The 13,828-nt window shown below is 45.3% G+C and overlaps 1 long non-coding RNA gene across 1 annotated transcript in view; it reads right to left on the bottom strand.

The window, feature by feature from the left end:
* Window positions 1-13,828, bottom strand: part of LOC129145794 (uncharacterized) — a 49,744-nt gene that overhangs the window by 16,348 nt on the left and 19,568 nt on the right. Inside the window, exon 2 of the long non-coding RNA XR_008551866.1 lies at window positions 601-817. This is a non-coding gene — a long non-coding RNA (uncharacterized LOC129145794). The remainder of the gene's footprint in view (window positions 1-600; window positions 818-13,828) is intronic.

A 13,828-nucleotide genomic window follows, 5' to 3' on the forward strand; every position in this document is an offset into this window, starting at 1 on the left:
GCTCATTACAGCCGAGCCAGTAATGTTCTATTATCTCTACAGATGACAGGGAGGGAGCAGAAGTATGTAAAATCGGAAACAATGCATAATTCAAAGACCTCTTTTGTCACTGTGGAATTCTTTTTTTTCCCCAGTGTTCTCATCAACTACGGTTTATGCATGATGGGTGAAGAGCTCCATTTAGATGAAATAAAGATGCAGAGAGCTGATTCGGATAAGCCAGAGACTTGGCTAGAGTCCCCACTTGGTCACCTTGTACCACTCAAGGACAAAAACCTCAGAGAACCTTAAAGATCAAGAGTCCCAGCTAAGGATAAAGGGTCCAGCTTCCTCGTGACACAGAAGGAAAATATGCACCTTCGAGAGGCTTCTTCCTACAGTCCTATCCATGCTGGGAACTGGATCCGATTCCTGTTTCTCCAGGCTGTCCTGGAACTCACTAGGAAGCCAAGGACTTGGCTTCTACCGTCCCAAGTTCAGGCCAAGAACAGGACACTGCTGCATGCAGATCAGGCATCGTAGCATCCTGACACCTGGCGTGTCCAACAAGAAGTCTCGAGGGGCAGAAAACATTAACAGGTCTAAGTCCAAGCTACTTACCAAGTTACTAGAAGGCTGCAAGTACTGGGTGAGGACGAGCCCTCTGCCAGGCACTGAAGTGTTTCGTTACAAATAAGAAGGAGGTAATGATGATGACATCTCCCCCACAAATGGGGTGAACCACCATTTTGGAGGATAAAAGTGAGTCGCCTCTGAACTCTGAGCTCCTCCAGGGTATGTCTTCTCAGCACCTCACGTCCCTGCAGCCAGAGAGAACCTGCCAAGATGAAAACCATAACTAGTTTCTCCTGCCCATGGAATTGAGGCCAATTTCCAGGGCAATGTCCCCGTTCTGTCACTGTAGCATAAAAGTGGCCACGGACAACTGGTCAATGAACAGGCAGAGCTACGAGCCAACAGGATTCCAGGCACACACAGGCAGTGGAGGGTTGGACCTGCAGGCCAGTAAGTGGACACCGGGCATAGATTATGCAACTGAAACTTTGCCCCTACAAATCACCTGGGTACTTGCTAAATGCAGACTTTAATACCAGAGGCCTGGGGTAGAGGCAGGGATTCTACATTCCTAACAGGTGATGGCTCTTGTTGCAGGTACAAAGAATAATGTCTCTACTGGCCCACTCTCAACTCACACCTGGCTTCCCCTCACTTTCTGTGGACTGCCAGTTTCTCCTTCACACTGGGTTTCCTCCTGTTCCAGGGCCTTTGCGCATCCTATATCTCTAGCCTGGCATGCTCTTCTCCTTTTCCTCAGACTACTCATCTAAATTTCATCTCAAGGGCTCCTTTCTTAGAAAAGAGTGGGTCAAGGACACACTTTATATCCCCTTACTGTTCCAAATGCCTCTCCATCACAGAGACTTTCATACTCATAATTTTACATTTGCTTGTGTCATCCCTGATTAATATCTATCTCCTCCACTGAAGAGTTGCTTGAGAGGATACAGTATGTCAGACTGATTGCCAAAGTGGTTGACCACTTTACGTTCCCAGGAGTAAATTATGAGGGTCTCAACTTCTCAACCTTCTCACTAGCATTAGTTACTGTGTCCCCTTTTTATCCATCTTAGTGTATGTGAAATAGTATCTCATTGTGATTTGTTCGTTTGAAATTTACTAACAATTATTAATGTTGAACATCTTTCATGTGTGTTTTTTTTTTTTTTGGCTAGTTTGGAGAATTTCTATTTAACCCAGTATCCAAATTTTAATTAAGCATTTGTTTTTTTTATTTCTGAGTTGTAAGAGTGATATATATATATATAAAACAGTCTAGCTCAGACTAATACAACTTAACTTAAATAATTAACAAAAATTTTGCTCTTACATAGCACTATTTCTCACCCTTCTTTCATGCTGTTATTGTGATACAAATCACATCTTTATAAAGTACATAGTGATGGGTCTCCCTGGTGGCACAAGGGGTTAAGTCACAGCACTATGAAGCTATCAGCAGCCACTGCAACAGGAGTTCAATCCCTGGCCAGGGAGCTGACCCACGTGGCGCAGCAGACCTCTCCCGACTAGCCCGCTGCTCCCCTCAGAAGTGTACTTCAGTCAGTCCACCTGTTCCCCACTATGCTCTGGTGAATCCTCTCACCCCCACAATTCTGGCCTGTACCCCAGATTTTGTATGTATAAATAGCTAAAAATAAATCTTTCAAAATAATAATAAAGTGCACAGAGATCGACAAAATTTTGTAAGCATTGTTTTATGTAACTGTCTTTAAATTATGAACTGAAAAAAACTTCCAAATAAAATCTACATTTATACTGTCTCTTGGAATTACTTTTGTAAACTTTGCTGGTGTATTTTATTCCTTTATGTTGATTTAAATTATTCCCTATGGTAATTTCATTTCAGCTTGAAGGACTTACAACAAATTGTCTCAGATTTTCTTTGCTGGGAAACATCTTATTTCCCCTTCATCTTTGATAGATAGTTTTGCTGGATATAGAATTCTTATTCGTCTTTTTCTTTCACTCTACTGAACATGTCATGCTCCCTGTGGCTTCCATGCTTTTGGATCAGAAATCAGCTTTAATTGCAGGACCCTTGAACATGATGATTTGCTTTTTTTTTCTTTCTTTTCCTTTTTGTTTTCCTTTTATAGCTTTTTTCAAAACTGTCTCTTTACTTTTTTTTTAAAGATTCATTTATTTATTTATACAAGCACTGGGTACAGTCAGAAGCGCGGGAGGGTGAGAGAATTCACCAGAGCCAGAGCGGGGAGCAGAACAGGCAGAAGGACCGAAGTACACTGCTGAGGGGAGCAGCAAGTGGCAGGAGAGGTCTGTGCACCATGTGGGACCCTCGCCCAGCGGCCAGGGATCGAACTGGTGCTGCAGAGGCTGCGGGCAGCTTCGCAACCCAGCGCTCAACTGCTGCACCACTGGGGAGGCCCTCTCTTTACTTTTGATTGACTTTTTTGTTATGATGTGTCTAGATAACTCTTTCAGTTTATCCTACTCAAAATCAGAGTTCCTTTGACCTGTGGGTTTTTGTTTATCAAATATCAATCATTTTTCCTTCAAATATCTTTGAATTTCCTATCTCTCCTTTCTTTTTAAAACTCTTATTAAGAATATGATTTTTTTCACCCCTCCCAAGAGTATGTTGATTTGCTTCATAATCACTCACAAGTTTCATAGACCTTCCTTATTTTTCTTCACATTTTTAATCTTTCTGTTTTTAGACAGATCAAATAATGAAACTTCAAGTTATTGAAGTTACTGGTTCTTTTTGCCCTACTCAAAACTCCTGTGAAATCCCTCTAACATATTTTTATTCCCATTATTACGCTGTTCAAATGCAAATTTCTATTTGTGTCCTTGCTTTAAATAATTAATACCCCTTTATTGATATCCTCTATTTGCTGAGACTTATATTAATTAGCTCATGTTGCCACAACAAAACCCCCTAGATGGAGTGACTTCAACAGCAGAAATTTGTTTTCTTACCATTGTGATATCTGGAAGTCTGAAATCAAGTTACCAAGAATGCCCAGGGGCTGGTGAGACTTCTATTCCTTTCTCCAGATGGCTTCCTTCTTACTGAGTCCTCAGAATGAGGAGAGGGGAGGTGGGAGGGAAAGCGCAGGATCTCTGCCGGTCTCTTCTTATAAGGTGCCGATCCTATCCCAAGGACCCCATCCCATGACGTTATCTAATCCTAACCATCTCCCCGAAGCCCTATCTCCAGACACATTCCCACTGGGTTTCAACATCAGGCTGCAGCACCTCTGGAGCTGACAGCCACTCTCCACACAGATCCCTTCCTCACGTCCTGCCCTCCTTGCCCTGTGCTGCTGCTGCTCCAAAATACTAATCTGCCCTGACCTATTTTTATTAAACCTTTGATTCTTAAGTCTTTTCTGATTCCAGAATATTCAAAATGGAAATCAAATGATTTGTGTAAGGGGGGCAGGGGGATTTCAAGAAAGTTTATGGTCTGCTCAGTGCTGGGCACCAGGCAAGACAGAAAATAAAGCTAATCTTCTCCCTTCTTTCCTCCATCTTTTCCTTCCTTCCTTCTTCCCTCTGCCTCCCCCCTCATTTCTCTGTCTTCACGGGAAAGATGAGTGCCAGGTGCAAGCAAAGATTTGCAAAGAGCACCAAGGCACATCATTTGCATTTCAAGTTTCACCATGATAACTCACAGGCGGGAAGTTGATGCTCTGGGTGACATATGCACTCCATAAGGCAAAACCTGCTGTTGTCAGAATAACTGAGCTAAAATATCAGGGTATTTGCCTAGACTCCGAGAGCCTGGCATATTAATAGCCACTAAGCAAGGGCTGCCTATGGGATTAGAAAACGCCTTTCAGAGGCACGATCTGTCAGTCCAGCAGATCAACTGGCACAGTCAACAGCACCAAAATGAAAATGGATCCTTTCTCAGACCTGCTGGACTTGATGTTGCAAAGGCAGACAGGGAGGGAGAGGTAAGCACTGGCTGCCTGCTGCATCCTCCCATCACTATCCAGCCAGGGCTGCGCTGGTCACAGACACTGCACCAGCGTGATGACTGCAGGACACGGGGTATTGGGAATAGCAACACAGCAGGGGAAATGAATGAAAACTAAACAGGTCTTTAAGGAAGACAGGGCCACACACGGATAGGAGAGGAGAGCCCACTCCAGTTGTGAGACTGTGTACGATCTGGCGAGGACAGAGATCTCTTAACAGGAACTCTACAGATCTCTGGATGGAGCTGTGAACCTGGGTGGGAAAACTATTGCATCTTTATTTTCACCAATTGATGTGACACTGGGCATTTTTTCCAATGCTGCTTTAGGCCACGCACAGAGTCATATTGGCCGACACTGTGATTCTGTCACCAGTGGAAATGACAGGTATTTTCATGTCATGGTACAATACTACAGATGACAGAAATTTTATTTATGCTCCTCACTCCTTTGAAATGACAGTAATTGGCAGGTCTTGTTGTTTAACAAGTCTTTTAGAAAAGTAGCCAGGTGATCACAAATGTGGTATTTTGACTTTGTTGATTATTTTTCAGTGAATACTGGTTTTCTTGGTACATGACGGGCTTCACAGTATGGACTTCATAATGTTGTCCTGGCAAGAGGTGAATAGACTTCACCCACAGCGCAAAGAAAACTAAGAATCCACACTAGACGGATGGTAGAGATGGGAGTGGGGTGCTGGACCACAGAAGGGTGCAGACCAAGGGAGAGGAAGATGCCTTCACGGCTGTTTGAGAACAAGAACAAGATCTGGCATATTTCCAGCATTTACCCTTGGGCCAGACATTGTTGCATAGTAACCAATTTAATTCTCCCAACTACTTCTCTTTACAGATGAGGGGACTGAGGCATAGAGAGGTGAAGTGGCTTGACGTGTCATATAGGCTGGAAGCAGAGGCGAGGGATGACTGTCGCCACCTGTGGAGGTGACAGCAACTGTAAGACTCAACCAGATCAGCTGCATCACAACCAGATCAGCAAGTGCGAACAGCCATGCAGGCCTCAGGCACTGTGATCCTGCCTCACGGATGTCACGTACATGAATCCGTTATTACCCCAGAGGGCAATTATTATCCCTACTTTATAGGAACTGAGAAAAACTCTGAGCTTTGCCAAAGTCAAACAATTAGTAAATGGCTGAGCCAAATCTAAACTTAGGTTGATATGGCCTCAAGCCTGGGCTCCTAGTGTCTATAACAGGCCCACCGTGGTATACAACAGGCACCATAGAAATTTGAGGCTGGAATATAGTTGGCCTTGAATGCCATGCCAGAAACTTTGATTTCAGTGGGTGGGACTAACACGCGAGTCACTGATGAGTTTTGACCAGGAAAGCAACATTATATGGTGTGTATTTTAACAGATGGTGGAGGGTACACTACAGAAGATGAAGTGGAGAAGTAAATGGCCAGGCCCAGCAAAGCAGCCCTGGATGCCTTCCTAGAAGAAGTTAAGGTAAAGGTGGGAAGAGGGATGAACATTTGAAGACAGGCTGGAACCTGGCAAGTAGCAGATATCCCAGGGGCAACGTGTGGAAGAGGTGGGGTCACAGACCCACCTGGGGCTGAGTGAGGGTGATCATGTGGAAGGCAGAATCACTAACTGAAGCAAGAATAAAGATAAAGAACTTAGTTTTGAGGGACAAGGTCAGTGAGTTCTTCTCTGAAGATGTCGAGTTGGGGGTACTCATGAATATCCTGATGGGACATTCAGTGGAATGTTGGAAGCTGGGGTGTGGCCCTGGACAATGTCAACGGAGTTTGTGTCCCAGAGGAGCCCCCACATTCCAGAACTGGACCAAAGACATAAAGTCAATAGGTCAATAGAAGACCTGAGAAGTGGGTCATCAGGTACAGGACCCCAAAGTCAGGAGAGGAATCTGTTCTTACTAATGAAGGAGGCACCAGAAACACAAGAAAATGGAAGAGCAAGAAAACACTAAAATAGATCCCTGAAAAAGCTCTCTTTTGACTTTCTTCTTCTGAAGGCTCTTTAATGCTGACAAGAGTCGGCTTCTTTCTAGACCAAATTAAGCCCAGATTTTCTTAGAGGTTGAGGGATGGAAAAAAGAGATTTTTAGGTCCTGTTTGACCTACTCACACATCTGAAGATAGAAGACGAGTGATGAGAGATCTCCTTGGGCCTCCAGGCATGAGGGTGGGGCCACTGAGGATGCCTAAGCTATCTTTTTTTCCAATGATCAAGACTGGAATGGGGGAGGGGTGTGCCTGTGTGTGCATGTGTGTGTGTTGAGGGCGGTCTTGAATTGCTGACAAATTTATATGGCAATGTTACAACACTGTGTGAACTCTGGAAATCACTTGCAGAGGAATTAAACCATGACAATATAGAAAGAGCCTGAATTTGAACATGGCAATAGCTCCAAAGAGCTATGGTTCTTTGGGGGGAGTGAGAAAATATAAAGTGGTGGATAATAAACTAGTCGAGCAGGTGAATCATTTTAAATACCTGGGAAAGCTCATTAGCCCAGGAAGGGAAAGAATCCTGAAGCTAAAAGATTAAAATTTATTACAATAAAGAAGAACATTAAAGGAGATTTATAATATAGTCACAAAGCTGATTATTAAATTTGGCAGAGTGACTTGGATGTGGAAAGGAAAAGATAAAAAGACAATATGGTAGAAGCTGTTGAAATCAAATTTCCCCTTTTACTGGAGGCTCGGATAGATTTAAAGGGTGGAAATAGGGTGCTGAAGATTAGTAATCAGTAACCAGAATTTATGCTCACACATACAAATAAAAAACATAAACTAGAAAAAAAACATAGTGAGAATGAATAACAGCCCAAACTGTAATAAGGAGAAAATGAGACAGAAAGCACCAGATGGAAGAGGATGGAAACACAACTGTGCAAGCCCACAGATGTCCACAGATGTGGGGGACAGACACCTGTCCATCCAGCGGGGATGCCATGGGTCCCCTTAGCATGGATCCCCTTTCCATATGGATGTCCATGTAGAAAGAGGGCACAGATGCTCTGGGTGCCCGACTCAGTCCAAAGTCTGATTTGCCAGTAGCAGAAAACTGAAAAGAAAACTTTTCCCTTCAGGAAAAGGGAAATTTCTTGACTTCGGAGCTAGGAAGTTCTAGAACCAGAGCTATTTCAACTCAGCTTAAGACAGAGACTCAAGAGGCTTCTCGCGAACTCTCTTCTGTTAGTCTCAGAGATCCCCTCTGCTCTCAGGGGATTCCTTTCCCACGCTGGCTGTCTCCTCCTGACCTCCATGTGGCTGCCACAGCTCCAGACCTTACCTATCCTCAGCTTCCCACACAGCGAGATAAAGCACTGCCTTCCCCACAAGGGCCCAGTGTGAGCATGGCAGCTGTGAAGGTCACAGGCCAGACAGGGGCTCTCTGTCCCTCCCGACACAATCACTCTGCTCAGGGGAGTGGAATATGATCATTGACTTAAGCCAATTCAGTTCATCACCAGAATGGAAGGAACTTAAGTCAAAGAGTTAAGACTGGAGGAGAGGTTCCCCCATGAAAAATAGGGGGTGTGGCCTCCCCTGGTGGTGCAGTGGTTGAGCGCTGGGTTGCAAAGCTGCCCGTAGCCTCTGCAGCGCTGGTTTGATCCCCGGCCACCGGGCGAGGGTCCCACATGGCACACAGACCTCTCCTGCCACCCGCTGCTCCCCTCAGCAGTGTACTTCATCAGTCTGCCTGTTCTGCCCCCGCTCTGGCTCTGGTGAATTCTCTTACCCTCCCGCGCTTCTCACTGTACCCAGTGCTTGTATAAATAAATAAATAAATATTAAAAAAAAAAAAAGAAAGAAAAGTAGGGGGTGCTTTTCACCAAAAAGTGGGGGACAAGGATTGCCAACGAATCAACATTCATTGTAGCTGACAACCTTCAGTTCTGAAAGTCCTGCCTTTTGTCTCACTCATGCTAAAGTTTTAATGCATTTTGTTTTGGTTTTAATCAGTGATGATGTCACAGACATATTATCAAATAAAAACCCTCACAGTCACAATGGAGAAAAGTCTTCTGACACCTCCCGTTGGTAGACGGAGTAACTCCAGTTATCACAGATGAGCTATTCCTGTCTGCCTCCCGCCAATATAAGGAATGCAGTGACAGAACATAGATCTAGGAAGGAAAAAATGACCTGTCCACGCAGTCGTCGGGCAATCGTATTGCTTATTGGGCAAAGCGCTATTGATCATTTGAGTTCCTCAGTTTATCATCGGTGCCTCCAGAATGTCAGATGTCTACTAATCACTTGCTACGGTCTCACAAAGGAAGGTCTGGACATATTAATTCCAGCCTATTAGACCTCAGGGCAATGAGTGCTGTTGAGAACAGCACATTGCTTGGAAAATAACTGAGGAGGAGTGGTGGGGAGCACTGCAGAGGTTGCAGCACCACGAGATCACACACTCATTTTTTAATGCCAAGGGAACGTGATTTTCATGCAGAACAAAGGCGTGCAATGAAACTCGATCTCCTGCTCCCCAGGTGGGGGGAACTGCACATACTCACACCTTCCAGGTGGGGGGAACTGCACATACTCACACCTTCGACTTGTCTGTAAGTCTGGGAGGAGAGTTAAACTCTCTCTGCATTGTATTTTTACAGTGTGTAATTACAAATGCCAATCCAGACCCAGCAAAGGCTGCCCTTGAATATATGAAGGCGAAACCACACTTCTCCAGGGGGAGACGTGCAAGAAAGGCAAATTGCATTATGTCACCTGCCAGGCTGGGCGGGCGCTGCACAGGGAGAGCAGGGGCAGGGAGTGCACAATTTGGAAAGGGCCATATGCATGAACGCAAGATGGGCAGGAGAAGTCTGCTCTCTGCTTAGTGCCTCACCCTCTCCCTCCCCTAAGAAAACCTCGACACAAAATAGCGAAGAGAGAGGTGTCATTAGAGAAATATACTTCATAGAAACCGAGGCCTGCTTTCTTAGAAGTGTACTTAAAGTAGGAGAGAATTTGAACATAATTTAAAATATTGTTTCCGGTCGTCCTCACATCGTGTTGTCAGAGCTTTCAAATACAAAATGAGTTGCAATTTTTTTTGGCACAAAAGGCAAAGCAAAATGAAAATCTTCCAAGAGAATGTATTCAGGAACTGAGCAAATCATGTAATACAAATAGACAAGCGAGAGGCGGCCCCAGAAATACTCAACCCAGCTCTTCATCAGTCTCTCCCCGCAGCAGAGAAGTCCAGGGGCAGAGAACCCACTGACAGAGACCTAGCGTGCTGACTCTGCTATTTACCCTCATCTTGTTTCTTTCCGTCCTCATTTGAATGAGGAAGGAAATGGAGCCCACAGAAGTTGAATACCAAATCCAAATTCAGCTGCCCAGACATGGTACCACTGGATATGAGCCATGCCTGAGTCCAAAGCACAGGTCTTCCAGCACGTCACGCTGCCCACTCTGAGAGCCACATAAGGACAGTTCAGCTGCCTGCTGTGCTGGGGTTATCAGATGACCCTACCTAGACCCCAGGGCCTGGAGGAAGTTGTCTCAGTTGAGACAAAGGGGCTCTTCCAGGGCCACTGGCCACCCTGTGTTAAGCCTTGTTTGCATCTCTGCCTGTGAGAAGGAGCAAGAGAACTTCCTGCAGGCAGGAATTCATGCCCAAGAAATGATGGATTCCAAGAGAAATCCAGCGCTCCCCTGGGTTCTTAGAAGCTGGAAAATGAAATTAAGCCATCCCCAAAATGCACACTGGCTGTCTAATCTCTGCAAGATGATGAGCAGCTATTGTTGGGGGTGAGAAGAGGTTCTGACCATCAAGGAACAGGGAGTTTTCTTAGAAGCACAGAGACACCAAAATTCAGCATCAAGTCAATGAGTCGCTGTGGCCAGTTACTAAGTGTCAGGTCCTACACTGGCCTCTGGAAGGTGACGTGAAGTCAGATGCAGCATCTGCCTTCAGGATCACTAAGTTTCATGTGGACACAGGCAGGGTGATGAGGTGCTGAGATGCCATAACACTTTGTGTGTTGAGGACAAGCCTGTAACGGCCGTAGGTGCATATCCAGGAAACCCGTGACCAAGACAGAAAATGTTCCTCCAATATCCCATGAATCCGTGAATCCTTCCAACCTCCCCGGCAGGTAGCTGCAGGTCTTGGGGCCAGGTGGGGCTGTGCACGGCAAGGGGCAGAGAACATCTGTCCTAGATGACGCAGCTCCAAGATGCCGGCACTGCTCAACCTGGGCCCACGAGTGACTCAAGCATCCTCATCTTCCACAGTCAGCAGGTTAGACACAAGAACGAGAAGTACAGACACTCCAGGTGTGGATGCTTCTGCAGCATAGCTGCGCTCAGCTCAGCGGGGACAAGGAATGTCACCCAGCCATAGAGGGTAAGGAGTTTCTGTAACTTAGCGCCAGTGCACCTGGATTCAGATATGCACTGGGGAGAAAGGGATGGAGTTCAAGTGTCCAGGCAGAAGGAACAGAAAGAATGGAGATCCAGAGGCAAGAGAAATTCTACTATGTTGGAGAAATGCAAATTCCTCTGATGGCTGGATAATAGATCATATATCCAGCAGAGCTGCTGAGTAGGGGATAGTGACAAGGAAGCTAGAGGTTTAAGGTTCCTAGTAAGAGGCTCGGGCCATCTCCTGAGGGCAGTGGGATCTTTGGGAAGGTTTCCAAGAGGGAAGAAGCATTATCAGGCTTATGCACCTAGATAACTAGCAGCACTAGGTCGAGTTTGAAGTATGGACCAAAGATCTTGACACTGAGCAGTCTGAAGATGGGAGACTTTCCAGTGGGTTGTGGTTATCACAGTTGAGTCCACTAAAGGGGAAAAACAGTAGCCTTTGAGGGACAAGTGAAAGGACAAAGGTGAGGAAAATCATTTTTTTCAAAATGGAGTCAAGTGACAGAGACCACGACGCCAGCATTAAGTCTTCACAAACGGGAGTACTGCAAAGCTGAGGATGCTTGAGAGCACTAGCGTGTGACGGCTGCAGCAGTGCCAGGTAACAAGCAATCCCCAGTCCCATGGGCTTTATGGCGTGAGGACAACTTATCCATTTTTCTCCCCCTGAGTCTTTGGGCCAGTGAGCCTGGCGAGTTGGGCTCTGGTTCACTCAATCATCTGCATTACAGAGCTGAGGCTTCAGGAGCCCTGGCTGCCCAGGACACGCCCTTCTCATGGTGGGTCAAGAGGGGGGAAGCAAATCTCTGGAGCAAATCTGTCTGCATCATGTGCCCTCATCTTCCCCGCATCTAAGCAAGCTGTACGGTCACATGCAACACATGTGGTGGGAGAGCAAGCTCCACTCTCATGGAATCGCTTTGAAGTTACCTGCAAAGTGTGAGCTGCATGATGTGATGATGGGACATGACTACAGGAAACTGATCTGCTCTGTCACGGGAAGGGATTGAGATTGGAATGGCCAGCAGTGGAAACAGGTCATAGGACAGAGGCTTGAGGTCAGCAGACTAGGGAACTAGGCAGCAGACGAGGTGAATGGAGCAGGGCACAGACCCTCAACACAGCAGTGGTGAGCCAGGAGGGCAACACACGGGGGAGTGTCTGGAGTTTGGACTAAGAGAACTTGAATGGCTATTGGAACTGATGCTGGCAGACAGAGAAAGCTAGAAGATCAGAGAAAAATGATTCCAATGCCTCCAGTATGGATCAGCAGAAGCTCTGGTGGCTCTCAAAAGAGCAGAGCTCGTTTGGAAGATTAGGAAAGAACAGTATTGTATCCAGGATGGGTCCTTCTGATTGACGTCATTTGATGTCAATGTGGAGTAACCACAGAATGTTGGGGTCAGGAAGGTCTGATCAACACCTGGGAGAACAGCCACGTCTGAAGATGTAGAACTGAGGTCCTGCCCCAAGAAGTTGAGATACCCAAGGAAGTGCATATAAGGAGAAAGGACAGAATTTTATAGAAAGAGACTAAAGGGAAGGGATGGATGAGCAAAGGATTGAGATGAGGATAGTGCTACCAGTCCATTAAAAAAATAATAACTCTGGAGACAATGATACAGAAGATGCAACTGTTCAACATAATTACTGAGATATGCCTTTGTCCACGTTAAATTACTTTGAAATTTTAAAAACAGATTGCATTTGTGTGGCTCTGCAGAACACAATCTGTATAACAAAAGCACGTAAGGATATGAATTTATGGTTGTTACAAAGCTAGCAGGAAAAGCTGCAGTGGGAGTGTTAATGAAAGAGTCATCTGTTATGTGTGAAAATAAGCAACACACATTTGCTGTGATGGGGCGACCCTTACGAAGCTTCACTGCAGCAAAGTGACAAATCTAAGCAGAGAAACTTTCCAGCCAAGAGGGAGAAATGTGATGAATTCTTTTAATTTTCTTTAAACTCCAATGTTCCCTTGCATATGCCAGCATCACCAGCAGAAAACAAAATTGCCTGTGTGTTGGTGTGCACTTTTTACAAAATTAAGTGAAACTGCTTAATGTATTAGCTAATCATCAAGTCATCAATGACCATATCATGAGTGATATCAGGTCTGAGTTATCTCACAGAATCTGATCGGACAATGGACACATGCCCCAATGAGGCAGCGTTCATTCATTATGTGAGAAATTCAACCAAGACCGACAATGACTTGCTCACGATCATGCAGCTCGATGGCCAATTGCCCTTCTAATCGTTGCTGGTGTCCTCCCTATTATACCAGATATTAATTACACATATAGCTCCACTGCCTCCCTCCATACCCACACAGCAACGAGACCTTCCTTGCCTACCAGATAACATCGAACATCCCTTGCGGTGAATACCAGAGTCTGCGTGATCAGCCCTCTACTTACCATTCCAATCCCAACATGCAACCCTCCCCCCGATAGGCTCTCAGTCTCCAGACCCATGCGGGGGCCATATGGCTTGTTTGGAGACATTCTAATAAGCCATGCTTTCTAATTCTTTCATTTTAATTGAAGCTTTTATTGAGGTATTTGTAGATTCACATAGAAGAAGTAATATATGAAATAAAGAATAAAAATTCAGGTCATGACTCCCTCCCCAGTCCAGGACTTGTTAGTCACGCAGACAATGCTCTTTGAGCATCCAACAACTAGATCTTTTAATTTTGATTTACTTTTGATCTTTTCACAAAGGACACTCTTCTGTTGCACATCAGCAAGTGAAGAACTGTCTTTGATCATTTCGATGCTACAGAACTTTGAACAATACAGAAAAAAGCAGCTCACATCAAACCAACCTTGGAATGGCCCTGGGCTACTGTGGCAGTCACAGGCCTCTTTTCACATGGTGACAGTGTTATAGTTGAAGCCTGGA

The sequence above is a fragment of the Talpa occidentalis genome, unplaced genomic scaffold (genome assembly GCF_014898055.3).
Source record: "Talpa occidentalis isolate TD23 unplaced genomic scaffold, MPIMG_talOcc4v2.1 talOcc4.10, whole genome shotgun sequence".
NCBI classification, from domain to species: Eukaryota; Metazoa; Chordata; class Mammalia; order Eulipotyphla; family Talpidae; genus Talpa; species Talpa occidentalis.